Source organism: Mesoplodon bidens, assembly GCF_964165515.1.
Source record: "Mesoplodon bidens genome assembly, chromosome: 18".
Classification (NCBI taxonomy): domain Eukaryota; kingdom Metazoa; phylum Chordata; class Mammalia; order Artiodactyla; family Ziphiidae; genus Mesoplodon; species Mesoplodon bidens.
The window spans coordinates 34,182,634-34,203,324 of record NC_138175.1 but is presented as its reverse complement, the minus strand read 5'-3'; positions in this window follow the sequence as shown (position 1 = coordinate 34,203,324).

Below are 20,691 nucleotides of genomic sequence, written 5' to 3'. Positions count from 1 at the left end.
CTCATGATCATCAAATAGTAAATTTCTTCCATTTGGTGGTGGTTTTAGCATCTGAAAAACTCAGGAAATATGCATCAGATACTATTATCTAGGTGCTTCAGAGAGGAGCTAAAGCAGAGGATATAGGGTAGGCATCTGTCCCAGGAAGGTTCCACAGGGTCCTGCTCGGTGACAACGGGGCCAGGCACGTGGCATTTTTCACAGCTCCTTTCATTAGTCCAACATGCAGCTGGGATCAGGGGCCACTTGTCAGGGGGAATGGAGTTTTCTGAGGGAAACATAATCCACCCGTCATTCCCTGGTGGAACTTCTGCTCTGATAAAGAGGACTATGGACTTGGACAGGCTCCAAAGGGGAAGTAGAAAATCTGTTGTAAAGCTCATGGCCCAGACTATTGAGAAAGAGCCTTGGAAATCTATGTGGGATGCATTCTAGAGGCCAGAGAAAGGATTTGGAAACAGGCTGAATGTCACTACTTCTGAAGAGGGCTTGAATGAAGATATCCTTCAAGGGGCATAATGAAGATGCTATCCTGTTCAGGAAATATTCCAAGGTGTGTAGAAACTTAGATGTCATAAACAAAAAAGAAAACCCACCAGGTTGATTAGGTAAGAAGGTGGGAAAGCTCTTAGGAAGGGGCTCAGTGTTTTGGGGGGCAGCCTTTACACTGAACTGTGGACAGATTTGTGCAAGTTGCCACTTTTGAAGGGCTGTTGTGCAATGCTGAATTTTATTGGAAGGGGGAGTAGTTTGAGGTCTAACTGAAGTAATTAGGTGAGTGAAGACTGAACTGGACATCATAAAGATAGAGTGATTTACCCAGCAGTGACCTCCATTACAAAAGCGCCACAGAAATTTGCAAGTTGCATCCACTGTTTTGACCTTACCCCTTTCCTGGGAGTTTATGAAAACTCTTACATTTTATACATCAGACCATCCCCTTACAAATAACACCCAGGTCTGTTTCAAATACTGCCTTTTCCAAAGCAGTTTGAGGTTGAACTCAGGTTTGAAGAGTTGGATTGAAATTGACTTCCCCAGGGAGGCCTCCTGAGTCCCTGTCTGCCATCCCTCCCTACTTTGTGAGACGTTGAATGTGACCTCCAAGGTTGTACCTATTGAATCCCATTTGACAGCAGGCAGAGTCTCACCAGCCTGTGGAATAAATGAGGCCGGGCCTTGGGGCATGATGCATGGCTTCTGAGCTGTGCATCCTACTTGGCTAAAGACAGACAAGCACGGCTGCTCCGTGGAGTGTGTCGTGGTGGGGTTATGATACTGGAATCTCTACGTTTTAAACAAGTGTGTGTTTTGCTCTTTCTGGCCGTCTCTGCGAACTTTAGACTGTTTTGTTCAGATCTGTTTCCAAGATGTGTCCTGTATGTTACCTCTGGTGGGTGGGATGGGCAGCTGCAGGATAGAAGGACTTAAGTGCAGTTTCAGGTTCCTGTGCAGAGTTCACGTCCCCAGAGAGGCCTTCTCAGACCACATTAGCCGCTGGTGTGCTGGTAAATGTTTAACAGCCAGCTCTCCAGGGAGAAAAAAAAGCCCTGATCTGCAGCGTTTGCCAATTTTGAGGTGTAAATACTTTCACAGCGGCTGACTGCAAGCTGCCAGTGTGACATCCCTGAAGGTGGCACCGGGAAGAGATGCAGCTAGGATTAGCACACAAGTATCAATATATAGCATATCCACCAACTGGATACGACAGACAGAAATAGCTGAGCACAGACCGGGGGCTGCTGACTACGGCTGGGGGACCAAACCCAGCCCACCGCCTGTTTGCCTGTTTTTGTAGATAAGGTTTTATTGAAAGACAGTCACGGCCATTCACATTACATATCTCTGGCTGCTTTCAAGATACAAGGGCAGAGTTGAATAGTTAACGACAGAAACTGTATGCCCCGCACAGCCTAAAATATTTACTATCCAGTCCTTTACGGAAGAAGTGTGCTTCTCATTAGATAATTGTAAAATGTAAAATAATTAGGAAGGAATAAGTTTTAAATATGACTTATTTAATGATAACTTTTAAGTATAACAATTGTAAGTTCATATAATTTAACATTAATAATGGATGTGTTTAAGACCTGGCTCACAAAATTCCTGAAAATTAAACAATTGGTTCTGAGGGTCGGTGGGACCAGCCCCAGCTCACCACCAACATCCTCTAAAATGCCCCTGCAGGCACTTTCTGGCCCTGGGGTTCTTCAATTTCTCCATGGCACCCCTCCTGGGACCTGGTGGTTTACTGTGGTCTCTTTGCACTAGAAGCAGGGATTTTTCTCTAGTTTCTTCAGTTCTCTTTCCTTAGCACCTTGAACAGAGCCAGGCATGAGTAGGCACTCAAATATCTGCTCAGTGAAAGAAGGAGCCCTCAGCCTTTTATGCATATAAGTCACCCCATTCACTATTGTTGATGTGGCCAGAATTAGATCACTGTCCCCATTTCTTTTGAGAAAATACAAGAGGTCCCAGCCTCTGGTGCCCCACATAATGCTTCCTCTCAGAAGTGGAGACATCGTGGAACTTCCTTCATAAGGCTTGATGAACTTGAAATGAAACTGTGTATGTATGTAGAGTGCTTATCACAGCCTGGTACGTGGTAACCCCTCAGTAATGGCAGCCGCTGGTAGCAGCAGCTGTCGTGGTAATAGCATAATCGTGAACTCTGAGAGACAGGCTGCAAATCTAATCAACATGTCTCTTTCCCCCTCTCTTCTCCCTCCAGGATCTTATTTTCAAGACATATTCTCAAGCCTTCATATTGCCTTTTAAGATTTAGATTTTCCGGTGCTTCTGATCCTCCTGGCACAGCATCGCCATCTTGTGGTGATAATAGGTTATGTCAATGTCCTAGATCTTAACTCCCAGCTGGCTATGCAGCCAGATCCCAGGTTCAGGAAGCAGCAGGTGATTTTTGAAAACAAGTGTGGCAATTAGTCAAGGCTACACACCAGATTAAAAATTACATCCAGGAGGGTTTAAGCTCCCTGTGTGTCACTTCAGGACGTTTCTGCTTGTGACTGTCCTCTTACTGTCTGTCTGTCTTGCCCTTTCTCTGTCTCTCCATCTATCTTGAGCTTTGTCTCCTTTTACAAATGGTATTTAAAATGAGTTAGTGCCATCTGCTGGGTGAATGCCGTAAGGTCGGGTGTGAGCGCTTCTCTCAGGGATCTGCTGTAGAGTACTAATCCCTAGCTTTATGAGAAGAAAGTAGGTGGTAAATCATGGGATCCTGATGTCAAGCCCCTAAATTGGTATGCATTTCTCCCTTCATTAGAAACATGCTTTTCTGGGGCGGGGGGAACAGGGTGTGGGAAAAGAGTGTCAGGGTGAGCCTAATGTCTACTCACTTTACTACAGCTAAAGTTATCAGGGTCTCAGTATGAAAATCAACCACACTCTCATCAGTGTTTCCTAAAGAGTGGTCTGTGGCCCACCTGCATCTGAGTCATCTGGGAGCCTTAAGAATGCAGGCTCAGGGACTTTCCTGGCGGTCCAGCAGTCAAAACTTCGCCTTCCAGTGCAGGCGGGCGTGCGGGTTCGATTCCTGGTCGGGGAGGTAAGATCTCACGTGCCTCATGGCCAAGAAACTAAAACATAAAACAGAAGCAATATTATAATAAATTCAATAAAGACTTTAAAAAAATGTGATGGGGCTGACATATCAGTCACTTTTAAAATAAAAAGAAGGAATGCAGGCTCAAGTGCCCCACCTAAAACTACAGAATCATACTCTCAGCATGGGGCCCTGGAATCTGCACTTTGAACCCCTCCCCCCCCCACCATGTGAGTGTTATACACTCTTTGTGTGTGTTTGAGAACCACTACCCTAGACTCTGCCACTGTGGCAAAGACTTTTTTGTCAGCAAAATCCAGGAAGGATTTGCATGTGGATGAAGGCTCACGTAAACTGCTTTTTGTGTGAGCGAGAGCTGGAATCTCTTGCATGGTCATAGCTCCTACCTTCACTCACTTTGTCATCACAGACCCAAATGCCTGGACCAGCGCCTGGCACATCACAGGTGCTCATGCTGATTATAGCCACTGTATGTCCGTGACCCCGGCTCATACCCACCATCTCTTCCTGGCTCTGCTTGGCAGGTTGGATACGACCAGTCCACACTCGCACACCGAGGTGCAGCCTGCTCTTCCCCAGCAGGGCTCGCTTTACAGAAAGCACAGGGCTCTGTTGGAAAGACTCCAGAACTGGAGGTCGCCACCTTTCTGGGTGGTGTCTCTCTGGCCTGTTTCTCCACCCCTTCATATAGGGGGATTGGGCTAGCCTCTCCGCTGTCCTCTGACACTCAGGGGCCCCACTGCTTTCTAAGCCCCCTTCCCCATGTTCACATCTGAGGGTGCGTTGGTCTGGTATGTGCTCAGACCCCTCCTCAGACCGCTGACTTCTGTTGCTTTGGTTCTTCCTCAGCCCCCGACCCTAAACAATCACACACGGGTTGTGAGTCAATCCACATGTGGGGTTCAATCCACGTGCGCTTATTTTACAAAAGCCTTGATGTTTTTCTTCTACCTGGCAATTCTATTGCTAGGACATTTTTCTAAGGACACGATCACAAGGATGCCCAAGATTAGCTGTAAGACCACAGGCAACATTGTTCACAATGTGGCTACACTTGAGAAGCTTAAGGGTGCAGGACCTTGATCAATTTCTGGTATAGCTAGACTACGGAGTACTCGGCAGCCGTTGAAGATGCTTCTAGAACGTCATTTTTTAAAAAATGACATGAGCCAAGTTCCACAATATAGTAGGTGAAAAAAGCAGATTATAAAACACGTTTCCTAATACATCTGTCTAGTTTTGTTTATACAAAGTTTTGCATGAGTGTACTGAAAAGTTTGCAGTGAATATACTGACTGCAGAGATTACAGTGACGGCAAATGATTTTGATGTTCTCGTTTTTTCCCTTTGTCAGTATTATCCAAATCAAAACCCATGTTTGACTGAATGACAGGATATGCAGGGAGGTGGCTGGGCAGGGGCTGTGTATCAGAAGGAGATAATGGATGTGGGAAAGTCTGTGAGCTGTAAATCAAATACTGCTAGGGTGTTTGGGCGTTTGGGCGGTGATTTTGGAGGTCATTTGGCATGATGAAGACAGGTGCACGTCCACCAGTTTTCAAGTTCTCTCCTGGCAGTCCTGGGGAGAAAAGACGGCTCCTGGGGAAAGGGAAGGGAGGTTGGAGGGGCCTCGGAGGTCAGAGGGCGTTTAGGACCCCAGGGAGGGAGGGGATTGCAGCTGGCATGAAGGGTGAGTCAGCGAGGGCTCGGGGGTGCTGCCAATGACCCGATCAAGACAGAAGCTATTTCCAGGCCACGACGACCATTCTGGGTGAGGGAGTCTGGAAGGGACAGCGGGAACCGCCAGGATCACACTGGGGAGACTGAGGCAGCCCATCAGGCGTGAGGTGGCCAAGGAAGAGAAGTGTGTTCAGGGTGGTTTGGTGTAAACAGACTCGGCTGCGCCCGGCCCTTTCCGCTCCAGTCTCTGCTCACTGTTCAAGCCTTCGTGTGACGGCCAGAGCTCACAGCCTGCACCCTCACCCTCTGACCTCACAGAATGGAGAGGTGCGCTTTGGAGAAACTGAGGCCGAAGGAGCTGGGGATTTGGCAGGAGTTACGGGTTAAGCAGACTTCTACTGTGGTGCCCCCGAGCCTATAAGCTGGCCTCTCCCGGGCGGGCAGGGCCAGAAGCGGCAGGCTGAGCTCCTCCCAGAGGCCACGGGCACAGGGCCTGCTGCTCGCTCACTGTGGAAAAGGGGGAGGGGAGACCCGGGGGGCCCTGCTGCTCCCAAATGTCTCTCCCCTTCTGGCCTTGCATGCTAGGGGGCTGGACAAGCAGGGCTGGGGAGGCGTGCTGGGCATCAGGGACACGCGAGGATGGAGGAGGCCAAGAGATGGGGTAGTTGGGACCAACGCAGAGGGCAGTGGTGGGCAGGACTAGGTGTCCCGACACCCAGAGGAGGGGACCAGGGAGGAACCGCAGGATTGAAGTGTTCCTGCTGGTGGCAGAACAGCCTGGGGGGAATTGCGGCTGCAGGGGGAGCCAGCACGGAGCTCTGCAGCCACAGGGTCCTGACACATCGAGAGAAGCATGTCTGTCTGTTCCCTGGGTCTCAGTTTCCCCATCTGGTGAGCGTCTGGCCCTGGGTTAGGTGCTTCCTATATGTACTCTCCCATTCTTACAAGAACCTCACCCCACTTCCCAGATGAGGAAACTGAGGCCCAGGCAGAGCCAGTGGGACTTAAATTCAGGGCTGCCTGGCTCCAGAGGCCTAGCATTGACTCTAAAAGGAGGTAGGGTTGGGGGAGTCCTGCTCAAGATGGTTCCCTCTGGTCCCACTCGTTTCTGCTATCCTTCTGGACACGTCTGCAGGACCCTGCCCGATCCAGGTCCCCCTCTGACAGAGGGCCCTTGGCAGGGTTTCCATGCCAACCAGGTAAAGGCTCAATCTGATGCTCTGTGGTGTGGCCCTGCGTTTGGAGTCGTGCTCTGGCCCGCCTGCAGAGAGCAAGCCATCACCCCTGCCAGGGAGGGGCGCCAGAGCTTAGGGGCGCTGAACTGGGATCTATTCAGGGATCCCCGGGAGGGAGCCCAGGCCCACAAGGTGCCTGCAGCCTGGGGGATGCCCCGCCCACCGCGGGCATGACCGTGTGGGGCTGCGGCCTTTCTTATTGAGATGTACCTTGTTTAAGCACGCTTGTTTTCTGTGCAGGGTTCCTTTCGCGTGTCCGTACAGCCTTCAGGTCAACCTCCGGGGCTTTTCCAGCACCTGGTCCTGCTCCCTTTGCCCCTCCCAGGCAGCTCCTTCCCCTCCCCCAGCAAGAAACACTATTCTGACTCCGGTCCCTATGATTCATTTTGCCAGGTTCGTGACTCCATGTAAAGGGGGACAGGCTCCTGTACCCTCCGTGCGGTGTCTGTGATTTTCACTCATTTGTGTATATCCGTGGTTCTAGTTCACGGCTCTGTAGGGCTCTCACAGTCATCTGAAGCTTCCCAGTTTCCTTGCCAGCAAAGCCTCTGGGGCCTCAGGCCTGCTGCATCATCCCTACGTCTCGCTTCTCACCAACCTGCCACTTCCTGCAGGAAGAATTCAAGACTTTGCCTAGAGAAATGCTACTCTCACTTGCCTGAGTGCAGAGAAAGGCCCAGCCTCACCTCTAGAGCTTCTGCCTCCCTTATCCTCAAGGGGACCCCTCCCCAGGCACTCCCAAGACTCCTGGGACTTCCACAAAGCTTTATATTCATCTGTTGGCTCTGGTAGGAGGGCGACCAGAGGGCGAGAGCTGCGTGGTCCCTGCTCCCTCAGCACCCATCCCAGGACGACCCAATGGGAAGCACACCATGTCCACTGGGGGACTGGATGGTTCACATGAAGGTCATTTTCACGGGCATTTCCAAGCTGAATATTCTCTTTGGCCCATGCCATTTTCGTTGTCAGGACTTTTCTCTTCCGGTCCCCTCCTTTAGCCACATGGCTCAGAGAGCCCACGCGGGGGTAGGGAAGAATTTCCCCCATCCTTCGCCAGCCCAACTCAAAGAATCTGCAATTAGAGGGACTCAGTCTGTGGTTTCCAATTGCAAACATCCAACATGGTGGTGTTGGTCCATCTAGTCTACAGCAGGGAGAGGGTCCACTCATGGACAGGCCCACCTCCCCTCAGGCCCCCAGCTCCACCTAGATACTTGTGAAACCAGCCATATCCAGATTGCTTGGAGCCTGGTCACCACATGCTCCTTGATGAGACGGTCTCCCTGGGCCTCAGTTTCTTCACCTATAAAATGGGGAGGTGTCCTAGACCTTGGCTCTCAAGCTCACTGCCTATAGGGACCAGGCAGGTAATGGAAGAAGGGAAGGAAAGGCATGGGGGGTGTTACAGGGAATGGGAGAAGCAGGCCCAGAGGATCCTGATTTTTCAAAGTCAGGAATTTCCAGGAGATGTGAGATTTCCCAAATTTGTACAATTCTGACCGAAACATGAGTTTTTTAGTTCGTTTGTTTTTAAACACTGTATGGACCATCAGTTCATGAGCTCTGGCCTGGGCGTTCTGTCCCAGACCCTCTATTCTGGCGCTCTGAGCCTCCGTTCCTTCTGCACCGGGCTTTGGCTGGCACTGGCAGGGTGGGAGGCACAGAAGCTCTCGGGGCTGGGGTTCTGACTACGTCTCCTCCACCCCCAGCGTGCCAGCTGTCTCATCACAGGCACCCTTTGTAGGAAGATCGCCTTACTTTAGGGGCGCCGAGCCAGCATATGAAGTTTGATCAGATTGCCTTTTGAATGAGTTGACTGTAATGAATAATAGGGCAAAGGGCGCCAGCATTGTGTCTTAACTATAACTGTTCCAATTAATTATGGGTTTAATTAGCATACATCGAGAGCGGCCGTGGAAAATAATACTTCATGGGTTACAGATGCCCTGGCAGCTGTTACATGAAGGGTGATACCGGGCTGGGGTAGAGATACTTATTAATAAATTACTCCCATTGTCAGAGACCCTTATTTATACAAATTAGCAGGGGATACATAATCAACTTTAACTGTATAATTTATAATAATTGATTTCATTTTGACTGACCACTAGTCGCTTACCAAATACCCTTGGAAGAAAAATTGCCCTATTAGGGCAAGTTTAATCCTAAACATAGCTAATGAATCCTATTACTTTAAGGTCATATTTGAAGCTTTTGTTAATTGTCAGAACCATTTTAAATTGATTAGAGTTAAATTAAATCAATGTAATGTTTAGAAAAACAATATTTCTAATGGATGAGGCCGGGCTGACCTCGAATAAGCATATTTATCAACCGATTCTGGGTGACGGGCAGGGGAACAGCTGGGCCCATAATTCACATTTGTCTATAATATGGGAAATGTCACCAGGCAATTAGTTATGTCAGGTAATGAATAGGGAGCATGGGGACTCCCCTTTGGCAGCTGGGGTGGAGAGGGGTAGAATGTTCTGGACACAAGCGGCTGCTCACCTCCCGATGGCTTCCCTTTCCCCAGCCAGAACACAGGGCTCCCCATTCCCCGGAGCTCACCTGGCCCACTGGCCACTCTGCCCCTCCACTTCCCTCTCTCAGGCACATGGGCCTTCCTCCAGGAGCTGGGATGCTGGTCTTTGGTCTGGTCCACACCTCCTCACCCCTCCTCACCCCTCAGGTTTCACTTAAGCATCACTGGCTCGTGGGGGAGCCTCACTTGGCCCCCCCAGACTCCACCAAGTCCCCCAAGTATGGGCTCTCAGGGCAACAAGGTTCACCCTCCCAGCTGTCATTTTGCATCGTGTGACACTCTGATGGCATCTGGCTCCTTGCAAGCTCTGTGGGAGCCTCTGTATTGCTTTACTTAGCACTGGGTTCCCGGATTCTGACGCAGAACAGGAACTCCATGAGGACTTGATGGACGAATGGAGGGATGGATGATGCAGGATGAGGTTGTGCTCTTCTGTGAGTTCTGCTGTAAGGAGAAGGGTGTACCGTCTACCACTTTCTAAACGTTTACCAAGGCCAAGTGCTTTATATATATTCAGCTAGTTTTTGTGACATTCCCACGAGGTGGGTACCTCCATTTCACGAAGTAGGTAATTCATCCAAGATGTCTCAGCTCAGGAAGCAGGTAATTCTCGCAAGATGTCTCAGCTAAGCAATAGGGAGCCAAAATTCAAACTCGGGTCCAAGAGAATCCAGAGCCCTTTCTGGAATTTTCATCTGGTCAGTAGGGCTTCCTTTAGGAGGTAGTGTGGGGAGCCTTGGAGAAGGGTTTGGATTTCCAGAGGGGGCTGAGTGGATGCTCTAGGCTAACTCCTGAGGGAACAAGATCAGGGCAGGAAGAGCAGATGTGGAGGAAAGAGATGGTTCGTTCCAGTGGCCTCCTGCTACTTCCCCAGCCCAGAGGGATGATGACTGTGGTGGGATGGTGGGCAGAGCAGAATCCCTGGGGGAAGTCTAGACCTGGGTTGAGTCCTGGATTGGAAACTTATTCACCATGTTGACTTGGGTGGTTCACTCTGGCCTCAGTTTCTAGGGCTGTGAAATGGGCTCCCAGCCACTCAACACTCAGGGGAAGGGCCTGGAGGGCAGCCCAGCTACCGTCACCCTGGCCTGGCAGGTCAAGTGAATTAGGTGTGGGCAATGGGGATCTCACACGTTATTTAGCTTCTGTTTGGGACCCTGGGGGCAAAGCAGACGAGGCAGGCAGGCTGGAGTTTTTCAAGGCTGCTGAAGCCTGAAAGAGGACCCCCTTGAACAGGCTAGGAAAAGTATTTGGACCCCCTGCCTGGGGAGACAGCTTTGAGAATCAACCGAATACAACTTCTTTGGGTCCCCTGAACTTGGCAGTTTCCAAAGCTCTCATGTATCCATTGTTGAGAAAGGCAGCCCAGCTTCATGAGCCCCCTCCCCACAGGTGAGAAAACTCAGGCCCAGGGGGTTGATGCAGCTTCCCCCCCAGCCCCCTGTGGCGGCAGAGCCAGAGGTGGGCTGCACTGGAAGTCAGGCCTCCTGCCTCTGACCCGTCCATGTCTGCCAAGCCTTCCCTTCCTCCTGCGTGTGGTTGGCTGTCTGCCCACTCTTGCTGATGACCAGGACTGATGGGGGGAGATGAGTGTGCAGGGACCCCAACTGCACCTGGCGCCCAGCACCCCACACCATGCCAATGACAACCACGGCTTACGGTTACTGGGTGCTGTCCTGGTGCCAAGCAGTGTTCTGAATGCTTCCCAGATACTGTTGTAATTGCTTCTCACAAAAACTGGGGGGTAGGAATTATTATTATCTATCATAATCATCCCATTTTTTAATGTTTCACCTAAGGCACAGAGAGGTTACCCCTTGCCCAAAGCTGCACAGCTCCTAAGTGGCAGAGCCGGGATTTGAACCCTGGTTCTCACTCTGGGGCCTGAGCTTGTCATCCCTCCCCGGTACTTTCTCCTCTGGTATGGAAGACCGAGGCCCGGGAATAATTTCTGATGATCTCAAGCAACCTTATCTTTGACCACAGCCTTCTTAAATGACTGTAGGTTTTTATCATCAAAAACCATTAAAAAACAAATGTAGGGCTTCCCTGGTGGCGCAGTGGTTGAGAGTCCGCCTGCCGATGCAGGGGACACAGGTTCGTGCCCCGGTCTGGGAAGATCCCACATGCCGTGGAGCGGCTGGGCCCGTGAGCCATGGCTGCTGAGCCTGCGCGTCCGGAGCCTGTGCTCCGTAACGGGAGAGGCCACAACAGTGAGAGGCCCGCGTACCGCAAAAAACAAAAAAACGAAACAACAACAAAAAAAAAACACAAAAAAACCCAAATGTAACCAAAGCTGGAATAATTTGGATGACAAAACGAACAGCTGCAGTATTGGATTGTAACACCCCAAATAACATAAATACCCATATTAATATAAAGAAATGATTGAATACATTAAAAAATGGGGGGAAAGGACAAATATCTCTTTTAGGAAATTACAAATAACACGTGTAGCTGCTGCCGCGTCTGGAGGGGGAGCATCCCCTCTCCCTGCCTGCGGGCTGGACTCCGGGACTCCCGTCAGAAGAACAGAGTGTGGCCAGGAAAGAACAGCCATGTTAGCGGGGAAACTGACAACACAGACTAACCAGCTGACCAAGGTTACCCTTACCAGGGGTAAGCGTGGCAGCTCGGACCCCGACGTGGTGTGGCAAGGAGAGCGCATCACCTTCGGGCTGTTTGTGCCTCACGCCTACCGTCCAGACTAACCACGAGGAAACGGGAGAAACCCAAACTGAGGGGCACCGGACAAAACATCTGACCGCTACTCTTCAAAGGTGTCCAAGTTCATGAAAAACAGGACAAGGCTGAGAAACTGTCACAGACTTAGACTAAGGAGACAGGATACCTCAAAGCGACAGGGGACCCTGGATGGGTGCCTGGAACAGAAAGAGGAAATTTGTGTAAAAACCAGTAGGACCTGGATAAAGTCTGTAAGATGGTACCATTGTCAACTTTTTAGCTTTGACAAATGTACCATTGTTAGGCTGACCTTAAGGGGAAATGGATGAAGGGTACATGCGAACTGTGTTATCCTTGAAAATCTTCTGTAAGCCTAAAAAATATTCCCAAACAAAAGAAGTTTGTAAAAAAAATCACTAATAGAACAGTAAGGTTAAAAAGATGTCAAACAGTATAAAAGTGAAAGGCAAACCTCCCTCCTACCTGTGCCTCCCAATTCCCTTCCTTAGAGTTTAGCATTTTTCTTATTTCCTTCCGGAAATATTCTTTTCATGAATCAACTCAGGCGATTAAATATCACCATTTTGTGGACAGAAATGGGACACACTCTGCACTCGGTTCTGTGCTCTGCTTTCTTCATGTAACCACGTAACAGAGCTCCTTAGCTTTTCACACGGCTGCATAGTGCTCTGTTGTCTGGTTGTGCCCTGGGTAATGTAGCCATTTAGGTTGTTTCCAGATTGTAGCTTTTTCTTCTTTTTTTTTAAGGATTGGAATATGGCAAGAGAGGACCTGCTTTTCTAGGGGTTTGATAATGTAATAAGCGCTCTCCAGGCTGTCTGGAAAGCCTGTCCAGAGGCCAAATGGTCATCAAGGGGAAAAGTCTTTTTTATCCACTCCGAGTCTTTTCATACCGCACAGCTCTGTCACTGGGGGGACACGTGTGTCGCTTTGAGCAGAGGTGGCCAAGGTGGGCAAGAGCGTGGCTGGGAGAGCAGTGGCCATGCAGGCGGGCGGCTGGCCGGGCAGCGGGGCCTCAGGGAGGAAGGGAGTCCTGTTTGTTGTAAGTGGCCCCTGCACGTGGCAGGCACCTTGCAGCCCCATATTCATCTGTGTCTGCAGCAAAGAAAGGGCACTTTGGTCAACATACTCCAGAGGCAGAAAGAGTTGGGATCTGACATTTCCTTACCCAGGAGTGAGGGTATGGGGAGCGGCAGTGGATATAACAAGCATATATTGAGAACTGAAGAGGCTCTGGTCGGTGTGGACTGTGGGCCCAGGAGGCTGTGAGGATGGGCTGGCCTTTAAGGATGAGGTTGGTCTGTGTCTCTGAAAATTCTACCCCTGTGAGGGGAAGCGATGAAGGCTGTGAACCACAGCCTCTTCTCCACTGTGTAGAGGTTGCAGACTCAAAGTCTGCATGGTGTTTGGAATAAATGTGAAAAGTTGCCCTTGTTTAAAAAATAGAAGCTTTTACAAGAAATCTGGACCTCCAGCTTTTCTTGAAAAACTGGGAAATCTGGCATGTTGGGGGCTGTTTTCTGGAAGGGCAACCAGAGGCTGAAGCTGACCACTGAGGACAAGCTCTGTGCTCTGCTCGCACCTGGTCACCTTCCCCAAGGCCTGGACACCAGAGATAATTGAGTTTGCAACCCCTGACATAAAGAGAGGGGTTGCCAGGGTCCATGTATCCTATTTCCCAGGAAAGGTTAACACTGGTCTCATTTTAAGGGAAAGGAAATCTCAGAGCCTGGTGTGCTAACAGGAAGAGAAGGGACATTTTCTGAGCCAGGCACCATACAGGGTACTTCATGGACACACAACTTATTCTGCCAACAGCCCATTTTACAGATGGGAAAACAAAGGCTCAGAGAGATCAATACTGCATATCTGACATCTGGCACAATGTCTGGCCCTTTAATAAATACTTTTCAGGATGAATGAATGAACAAATTCTTGAGTGACTGAGAGTGTGAATCATGTGACAGTTGAACAAGTGAATATCAAAGATGGGCTGAAGTCTGTGCATGGGGTGAGGGTGTACCATGTGGAGTAGGCACGTTTGCTCTTGAGTCTTAATCAGAGCCCCACCCACCCAAAGAGCCCTCTCCCCCTACTGGTGTCCCGGCCTCCTTGGGCCATGGTGGGTTGTCAGATAACCTGATGTTGCTGAGGTGTTAACGGGTGATCCCGGCTTCCTGTGTCCTCTGCCAGCTGATGGGTTTGCATTTTAGAGGGTGGTGTCTTCTGGCTTTTCAGGGATGCCTTCTACTGTGCAAATTTAAAGGGTTGGGGATAGATTCAGACAAGTGGAAACTCTGATTCCTGTCCAGTGAAGAAGCTGTAACTAGATAAAAGTTTGCCCTGTTAATAATGCTTTATACATAATTCTCATTCTTAGGAATAATAATTCTATGAACCAGGTATGATTAACGTCATTTTACAGCTGAGGAAACTGGGTGCCCAGAAATTAACTACTTGACTGTCTCTTGTTTATATTTGTAACTAGTAAGGTTGGAGCAGAAACCTCATAACCAGGTGGATATATTATGACTTTACCAAAGACTGGCAAAATATCCTCCAAGAGAGGTCTGGTTGTTCCCCATTTTCACCGGCACTTGGATTGTCAGTCTTTTAAAAAATTTTAGCTATTCTTGTACGGTGTATCAGTATCTTCTTGTGGTTTTAATTTGCATTTCTTTAATGACTAATAATGTTGAGCATCTTTTCATGTGCTTATTTGCCATCCATATATCTTCTTGATGTAGTATCTGTTCTCATTTTTGCCCATTTTAAAAATTGGATTCTTTGTCTTATTATTGAGTTGTAAGAGAGTTTTTATGTATTCTAGATACAAACTTTTTTTTTTTTTTTTGCGGTACGCGGGCCTCTCACTGTTGTGGCCTCTCCCATTGCGGAGCACAGGCTCCGGACGCGCAGGCTCAGCGGCCATGGCTCACGGGCCCAGCCGCTCCGCGGCATGTGGGATCTTCCTGGACCGGGGCACGAACCCGCGTCCCCTGCATCGGCAGGCAGACTCTCAACCACTGTGCCACCAGGGAAGCCCTAGATACAAACTTTTTATCCAGTGTTTCTCAAGACATATTTTTGAATACCACCCTTCCCCCAACCCCTGAGCCTTGTTAGACATTTCCCCCTAATGCCTGCACTACCCCTGCCCAAGAAATTTAATGCCACAGATACACTGCATATCTGTTTATGCACTATTGCTCTTTGGAGGGACATATACCATTGTGATATTTAAAGGTTTTTTAGTCTCCTGAGAACCAATTTTTGCCGCTTTAGTGAATCAGTTATACATATACATATGTTCCCATATCTCTTCCCTCTTGCGTCTCCCTCCCTCCCATGTACATGGTATTTTAAAATTTCAGTTTCCAATTGTTCATTGCTAGCACATAGAAATATAATTGATTTTTGTATACCAATCTTGTAACCTGTGACCATGCTAAACTCACATACTAGTTCTAATAGCTACTTGGTAGAGTTTATGGTAGATTTTTTTAAATGTAGATGATCATATTGAATTTCTTCCTTTCCAATATATATGGGTTTGTTTTGGTCTGGGTTTTTTTTTTTTGCTTTCCTTACTGCACTGGCTAGGACCTCCAGTACAATGTTGAATAGAGGCGGTACGAGTGGACATTCTTTGAATTTCTGTTGTTAGATCGATTGAAATGACCATTTTTCTTTTTTCAGTCTGTTGATGTGGTGAATTTTTGAACGCTAATCAAATCTTGAATCTCTGGGATAAACCCCACATTGTCATCATGTAGTGTTCCTTTTATATATTGCTGAATTTTATTTGCTCATATTTTAAAAAGTATTTTTGAGGTTATGTTCATGAGGGACATTGATCTATAGTTTTCTTTTCTTGTTAGATTTTTGTCTGGTTTTGATATCAGGGTACTGCTGGCTTCAGAAAACGAATTGGAAAGTGTTTGCTCTTCTATCTTCTGAAGGAGTATTATTTCTTCCTTAAATGTTTAGCACAATTCACCAGTGAAGCCATCCAGGCCTGGAGTTTTGCTTATGGAAAGATTTAAAACTATAAATCAAGTTCCTTTATGGAACATTATTTATTTCTTTTCATATAAGCTTTGATAGTTTGTGTCTTTTAAGGCATTTGTCCACTTCATCTGAGTTATCAACTTTATTGTCATAAATTCACTCTTTTTTTTGGGGGGGGGGGTGGTATGCGGGCCTCTCACTGTTGTGGTCTCTCCCGTTGCGGAGCACAGGCTCCGGACGCGCAGGCTCAGTGGCCATGGCTCACGGGCCCAGTCGCTCCGCGGCATGTGGGATCCTCCCGGACCGGGGCACGAACCCGTGTCCCCCGCATCTGCAGGCGAACTCTCAACCACTGCGCCACCAGGGAAGCCCATGCCATAAATTCACTCTTAATATCAGTTTATCATTTTAATTTCCATAGGATCTCTAGTGAGGTACCTGCTTTCATTCCTAATATTGGTAATTTGTAGTTTCTTTATTCTTGATCATTCTGCCTAGAGGTGTATTGGTTTTATGGATCTTTTTAAGATTTATGTTTCTTTGATTTCTTAAAAATTGTTTTTCTATTGTATTGATTTCTGCCTTAATCTTTATTATTTCCTTTCTTCTACTTTGGTTTAATTTTCTCTCCTTTTTCTAGTTTTTTTAAGGTAGAAGCTAAGGTCATTAATTTGAGACCTTTCTTTTTTTCTAACGTCAGCACCCTGGGGTCCATCGAGTCATATGGCACAAGATGCAGGACTTGTAGCACAACCCAGACTTGGGGTAGAGCCCCTTCTTGCTTTGGACCTCACTTAAGACTAGCATCCTTCGCATAACCCAATGGATGGGCAGGAGCCGTCTTCCCAAGTGTGGGAGGACGCTGCCTCCAATATCCAAACAGGTCCTCCAAACATCGGGCTTCTTTCTCAGTGACAGGAGGTACACGGTACCATCCTTTTTCCTTTACTTTAGAGGGGATGTTCCACTGCTCCAGATAACCCTTAAAAACTTTGCAGATGCATACCTCGGAATCCTTTCCTTCTCATCCTTTGGAAAGCATGTATCTTATGAGGCATGCAGAAGACTTGCCTCTTCTTTCTCACCTGATCCAATTGACATGACATCATTGAGACAGGGAACTAATGTCAGGTTCTGGGAAGTGTCCTGATGATTTAGGTCATTTTAGACTGTATTATGACAGAAATCAGAATTACCATATTCCAGGGCCAGGCTGTAAGTGTATGCTATTTTTCATTGGATGTAAAGACGTTCTCATCTGAGATGGGTAGGTGTACTGGGTTGAATGGTGGTCCCTCCTTGCCCCTGTCCAAAAGATATGTCCACTTGGAACCTATAAGCTTGACCCCATTTGGAATAAGGGTCTTTGCAGATGTCATTAAGGTTTCAAGATAAGATCATCTTGGGTTCGGGTGGGCCCTAAATCCAATGATAAATGTCCTGAGAAGAGAAGAGAAGACACACAGGGAGAAGGTGATGTGAAGACGGAGGCAGAGACTGGAGTGATGCGTCTACAAGCCGAGGAGTGCCAAGGATGCCAGCAGGCACCAGAAGCTGGAAGACACAAGGAAGGATGCTCCCCTGAAGTTTACAGAGGGAGCACGGCCCTGCGCACACCTTGGTTTCAGACTTCTCTCCTCCAGAACTGTGAGAGGATACGTTTCAATTGTTTTAAGCCACCAAGTTGTGATAATTTGTTAGGGCAGCCCCAGCAAACTAACACAGTGTGGATTTGCTAGATCAGAGGCTGCAAAGCTCATACCCGAGGTTGTGTTAAGCTGCCCTAGTAAATATACCCCATTTGGCACAGGAACTGAAATTCAGCTACTGCCTGCTTGAGCCTTTCCCCCACCATCTGCAAGGATAGTTCTGGCATCTCTACTTCATTTAATGTGAGACATCACTTTTTCCAAGCTTTTAAGAGCCATCTCAGCTGTGTATTAGACCCAGGGTGTTAGATCCTATGTGAAAGGAGAGGGCTCCCTTATCAACAAACGATCCCTTAACCAGCATTGTATTCTTTTTTTTTTTTTTTTTTTTTTGCAGTACACGGGCCTCTCCCTGTTGTGGCCTCTCCGGTTGTGGAGCACAGGCTCCGGATGCGCAGGCTCAGCGGCCATGGCTCACGGGTCCAGCCGCTCTGCGGCATGTGGGATCTTCCTGGACTGGGGCACGAACCCGTGTCCCTTGCATCGGCAGGTGGATTCTCAACCACTGCGCCACCAGGGAAGCCCCCAGCATTGTATTCTGTGTATTTCATCCAGCGTTGTAACCAGAATCCTCAGGATCCACCCCTGGGCACACTTTGCCAGTCCTGCTGGGACCCGTTCATGGGGTCTTTCAACTCCTTTGGCTTTTCAACCCCATGTTCCCTTTGCAGGCCTGGCACAGTTGAGTCATGCTGAGATTTGACCCTAGGAATTTTCTGAAGGTCAGCAGATCGTTAGGAGGACCAGCACTGTCTTATAAGCCCCATTCGAGGCTTTTCCAATAGTCTCCACACCAGGGGGAGTGGGCCACTTCTGCAGATGCAGAGGCTTCAAAGTTCTCCAGTGCATAGACTCAGAGGACCCTAGCCCAAGTTTCAGAGTCCTAAATCTTCCTTTTCAGGGCCCCAACTTTGGTGTAGAAAACTTGCCTAGGCTGAGAACTGAGATTTCTCTGCATTTCAGTTCCTGGTGGTCAGCTTCCTCTGCCCATAAAACTGTCGAGGGGGCTCCCGGTCTTTCATGGTTTGCTCTACCTTGTGACTGATCACCCCGAGCCTGGCTTTTTGAGCATCAGTGGTGCTCATCAATGGGCTCCCGGTTCCACAGTCTAAGTCCTTTTCCTTCCATACTGCTCCAACATCAGGGCTCTTGCATGAGGCACTGCACCCCATCCACATGTGTTCCATGCCCCAGGGGACCCACAGGCGGGAGTCTTGGTAACCGCGCTGCTACCGCATGCTCCAGACGATTCTCCACTCCTGCCGATGATGGGGTCATCATGCTAGCTGGCTCGCGACTGCAGAATTCCGTTCCCTGAGCCTGTTTCTGAGGACCACTCCTGGTCCCAACTCTGCTGGCTCAGCTTCCCTAGAAGCAGAGCCTGAGATGAGAATTCAGGAGCACAGGATTAATGAAGAGGGTTCTCTTCCAGAAAAAACCTGTAAGGGAGGGAATCAAGCAGGATAATCGTGGAGAAAGAGCAGGACAAGGAGGTAACCTCAGTGCAGCCCAGTCTTGTCTGAGCCACAGATCAGATGGTAGGGAGCTCTAGACCATAAATCACACTGCAGCTGTCCTCCCTCAAGACCAGAGTCTTCTTTTTTTTTTTTTTAAATTATTTATTTATGGCTGTGTTGGGTCTTTGTTTCTGTACGAGGGCTTTCTCCAGTTGTGGCAAGTGGGGGCCACTCTTCATTGCGGTGCACGAGCCTCTCACTATCGCGGCCTCTCTTGTTGCGGAGCACAGACGCGCAGGTTCAGTAGTTGTGGCTCACAGGCCCAGTTGCTCCGCGGCATGTGGGATCTTCCCAGACCAGGGCTCGAACCCTTGTCCCCTGCATTGGCAGGCAGATTCTCAACCACTGCACCACCAGGGAAGCCCAAGACCAGAGTCTTTTGCACCTCCTGTTCGGCCAGTCATGTGCTATGAGCTGCCCTTGCCGTGTGCTGGGGTTCAACTTCCAGGGCAAGGACCTCCCATCAGCTGAAGGCAATTCTCCAGAAAAGGGGCCACTGGGGGCCGTTACCAGCCTACCTCATAGCAGCTGGGGTCCAGAAAGGGGCTCTGGGCTGCCGGGGTCCAGAAATCTGCATCCCAGAGATCTCAGCTAATTCCAAGCTAGCATCATTTAAGACTAATTGTTCCACGAGGTGGCGTCTATTGTATTCTTGGAACGCACAACTCTATAATGATGATGAATTTTTTCCAGCAATGTTTCTGATAGTTTACAGAGCATGCACTCCTAAATTAACAGCACACCATGGGTGATTGTTTGGTCTTCAAAATAATTTTATCCCCTCCGTTCTCTAGCCCAGAGTTATTGATGTTTAGATGTGCGTGTGCAGGGGGTGTTTTAACGCAAACCTAGCACTACCACTCTAATAAATGCTTGGAGGGTGTTGGTAAAAGATTAAACTATATTTTGAATCATAAGATCAATTAATGTCCATGATAATGCACATTAGTCATCAAACTTACTGTTGGAAGTTGTGACTGGAGAACCACTGCTCAAGTAATAACAAAGGACAGCAGGCCCTTGTTTCTACCTGCTAAAGAGTCATCACCATGTGGCATTATATAAATGTAGTTTCAGCTCACTTTGCCCTAGTTTTGAAATTCCACAATTCTTTTTTAAAAAATATTTATCTATTTGGCTCTGCCGGGTCTTTGTTGCGGCACCTGGGATCTTCGTTGCTGCGTGTGGGATCTTTTTTAGTTGCGGCATGTGTGAGGAATCTCGTTCCCTGACCACGGATAGAACGTGGGCCCCCTGCATTGGGAGCGAGGCGCCTTAGCTACTGGACCACCAGGGAAGTCCCTTGAAATTCCACAATTCTTGATTAATTGCTGTTGTTGGGCTGCATCCCGCAGGCCTGCAAGCCTTGTAGTTGTCCAGCCTGAAGACCTAAGAAAGAGCCCAGGAACAGTGAGAGAGACAGCAATGGTTTATTGGACAGGGCATCTGAAGCAAGGTCCCGGGGTGACACCATGTACAGCAGACAGCAGGCAGGACACGGCAGCAATCTTCACTACATGAGGGAGAAGGAGGCTACCATTTATAGGGGGAATTGACATCAGGTTGGCTCATCAGTTGCCATGGAAACCAGAGGCTGGGGCAGGGGCAAGCATGTAGGCAGTTACTGATTAAGCCCTATAATTAAGAAGATTGGAGAGTCCTGTGAGTGAAGCAGGGCCTGGTCGAGCAGGGGATGTACAGAGAA